The sequence below is a fragment of the Diaphorina citri genome, unplaced genomic scaffold, assembly GCF_000475195.1.
Source record: "Diaphorina citri unplaced genomic scaffold, Diaci psyllid genome assembly version 1.1 scaffold7356, whole genome shotgun sequence".
Classification (NCBI taxonomy): domain Eukaryota; kingdom Metazoa; phylum Arthropoda; class Insecta; order Hemiptera; family Psyllidae; genus Diaphorina; species Diaphorina citri.
The window spans coordinates 1-3612 of NW_007384732.1; the positions used below are offsets into that span (position 1 = coordinate 1).

The 3612-nt window shown below is 40.2% G+C and overlaps 1 long non-coding RNA gene across 1 annotated transcript; it reads right to left on the bottom strand.

The window, feature by feature from the left end:
• Positions 1–273: 273 nt before the first annotated feature.
• On the bottom strand, positions 274–1544 carry LOC113472701. The gene is made up of 3 exons (XR_003394907.1): positions 1431–1544; positions 1011–1038; positions 274–450 (listed from the first exon to the last, which is right to left on the bottom strand). It is a non-coding gene; the product is annotated as an uncharacterized LOC113472701 (long non-coding RNA).
• Between the last annotated feature and the right edge of the window lie 2068 nt (positions 1545–3612).

A 3612-nucleotide genomic window follows, 5' to 3' on the forward strand; every position in this document is an offset into this window, starting at 1 on the left:
GGGGGGGGTTCCAAATTTTCGAAGTCTGGCCTACAGTAGGTATAAGAGAAAATTGAGGCTCGAGGGGAGGGGGAGGCCCAACCCCCTAAATACGGCAAATACGGCCCTGTAACAGTGTACGTTCATAGTTGGCTTTAACCTACCTAACCTCTCCTCCTAATCTCTTTTGATTGAGATGATATATAAGACCTCCATCATTTCAGTTTCGTCTATCAGATGTCAGTGGCGATAGTACGTTGAATGCTCCACTTCCCAATGAATCACTGAAGCAACGTTGCGCTTGGTTAGAATCAGGATGGGTGACGTGAGATTGTAGACCCTAGCCTTAAGAGTTAAAAGAAGGTACTGATGGGATAATCTTACATCTTACCATTTCGTCCCGGAAGACGTAGAGGGGGTAGGCTAAGTTCTGTTTCATCGTCTGTGTTGAGGGGTGCCACCTTTTTCTTCCTCTTCCTCGGCTGTTTCTTTTTACTCTCTGAAAATGATCACAATTCGAAATTCAACTGAAATAGGGGGTTGTTGTAGCGACTTTAGCTATAGCCGAAAGGTGATGATGATGACTGACGACAAGATAGAGAAAATATCTCTTCTATCAGCCATACACCAGCACCAGGGTGATGGTCTCTACCCATGTTTAATTGGCTTGTCCTGAACCACAGTCAACCATTCTGAGGACTTGTGCTTGTTCTTTTCAAGCTTGTTCTGCCCTTTGAAACTATCAGCTAGCTAGGCTGGTTAGGGTTAGCTGTTCTTCTCCCTGTTTATAGTCGCACAGCCAGAGGCTAATCTACTCTCTGTTTAACGTCCCCTAGCTAGACAAACCCTCTGGGCACATATAGGTAAGTATGTGTGATTCTTGTGAACTTACCATGATTATCGCTCGTATTGTTGTCCTGTAGATTCTCACTGCTATTTTTGATTTGAAAGTTAGAGATGTTCGTCTCATCTCTCTCGCTCTTCTTGAACCCGTTGGACAAATTTTTGGCACTCTAAAAAAAAAAAAAAACCTCTTCCTCGGCTGTTTCTTTTTACTATCTGGAAATGATCGCAATTTGAAATGCCATTGAAATAGGGAATTGTTGTTGTAGCGGCTTTAACTATAAGCCGAAAGTTGATGACTGATGACAAGATAGAGAAAATATCTCTTCTATCAGCCATACACCAGCACCAGGGTGATGGTCTCTAGCCATGTTTAATTGGCTTGTCCTGAACCACAGTCAACCATTCTGAGGACTTGTGCTTGTTCTTTTCAAGCAGAGAGAGCCCTTTGAAACTATCAGCTAGCTTAGGCTGGTTAGGGTTAGCTGTTCTTCTCCCTGTCCATAGTCGCACAGCCAGACACTAATCTACTCTCTGTTTAACGTCCCCTAGCTAGACAAACCCTCTGGGTACATATAGGTAAGTATGTGTGATTCTTGTGAACTTACCATGATTATCGCTCGTATTGTTGTCTTGTAGATTCTCACTGCTATTTTTGATTTGAAAGTTGGAGATGTTCGTCTCATCTCTCTCGCTCTTCTTGAACCCGTTGGACAAATTTTGTCTTCTCCCTGTCTATAGTCGCACAGCCAGACGCTAATCTACTCTCTGTTTAACGTCCCCTAGCTAGACAAACCCTCTGGGTACAAATAGGTAAGTATGTGTGATTCTGGTGAACTTACCTTGATTATCGCTCGTATTGTTGTCCTGTAGATTCTCACTGCTATTTTTGATTTGAAAGTTGGAGATGTTCGTCTCATCTCTCTCGCTCTTCTTGAACCCGTTGGACAAATTTTTGGCACTCTAAAAAAAAAAAAAACGTGAAAAAAATGTACCTAGGTAGGTAATTTGTTATATTTTATGCTGTCTTGTTTCAGCAACCCAAATTTTGGGCAGTCTTTCAACGAATTTACTTGAATACTTGATTGTTTCTCTAAGTTGACACCAAGGTAGTAGATAATCCTCAGGACTCATGGCTCGCTGTATGGTTAAAATACAAGATTTAAAATACATAGGGTAAGTGTACCATTTATTCGCCCACCTAAAAAACGTACCATTTATTGGCCCACCTGTACCATACGCCACATAAGTCTGAACTGGACGAACTTTTTCAAGATCCAATTTCATCAAAAGAAAGGGCTTAAAGACTGCTATCGAACCAGTGCTATTCAAAAATTGTAGTCATAAAAACAAAAATTAGAAAAATAAATGTGGGCAGGTGGGCCAATAAATGGTACACTTACCCTATAGCTATCTACTATCTCGCGGAATTATAAATTCAGGTTAGGTTAGTCAAAGATAAAAGATAGTAGTTTATCAGAGAGCTTGAAAAGAGGCGTTACTAATTTTGTAATTGTAATTTGTAATTTATTTGTACAATTTATTTGACCCGTCGCATAAGATTACCGTTTTGAGCGTTACCTAACCCCACACTTCAACGGTTCTCATGATGTAAGAGATCAAAACCAGATTCAAGAGATTAAGCTGACAGCTAATATGGTTGGTTCCACAAAATGAGTTTAAACTCTTGGATTAAGCAATCAGCTTGGCTGAAATCTTTGAAATCAACAATCAGATTTTGCTTAGTACAAGAAAACTCGAGTTTGGTTAACTCAAACGGAGTTTTAACTCACTTAATACTTTTTTTTTAAAGAGGTTTGACAGAGGGAATTGTATCTGCTATGGTCTTATCGTCCCGAAATCGAAGAGAGAAGGAAGACAGGATATGTGGACACAGCTTAACAGGTAAAATGAAAATCAAATCATGAATTTTTTGCCGTAAAGCATCAGCCTTTTCACAACTTTTGTGGATATTACAGCTTTAATAAGTGCCTTCTTTGCAATCATGTTTCGATAATCTTCCAACACTGGTAATGCCGCCACTAGTTGCTACTCGAATAAAGTAGCTACTCACTTGTCCTCACGAGGCTGATTGCACCCCAACTTCCAACTTCCAAGCACAGAACCGATTTTTTTTTTTTTTTTTTTACTCTACAGGGAATCAAAGCGGGAACCTCCGGTATGAATTTTGCGTACACAAAAAGTCCATTCTGAGTTTCTGAGGCTTAGGTGTAGGGGCAAACAGCCCCAAAATTCAGGTTAACCTTATACCTACAAATCTCCGATGTACAAGTTCACTGTTATACCCACTTCCCATTTAGGTGCTGGGTCAACACAAGAACACCAGAAAGTAACCCGGTGAAATATTTGCAATCGAAATACGAGTGCATTTTTTTTTTTTTTTTTTTTTTTTTTTTTTTTGCGTGGTGGGGGTCTTTACTAAACCAGTAGGTTACTTGGGTTGTAAATATTTCCCATGTACTAATCTGTCCGTTTTCTCATTTCCCCCTCCAGTGTGTAGTATGAATGTTCTGTATTCCATCACTCTGATGGGCGGCTCCTCCTTTGTGGCAACATTTCTTCTGTTTGACTGGTGGCTCTACCGTGTTGCATAGTTCTATAGTAGTAGGGCACTTGTATGTGTTGACCAGAGTATGAACGTTGAGTCTCTCTACAATGTCTACCTCGTCCATTGCTGCCTCCATGTCTTGCTTGTTGGCTAGCCTGAACAAAATTTTACACACATCAAAGTTTTTAGTTAGTTTCTTTCATTAGAAGAAGTGTATTTTT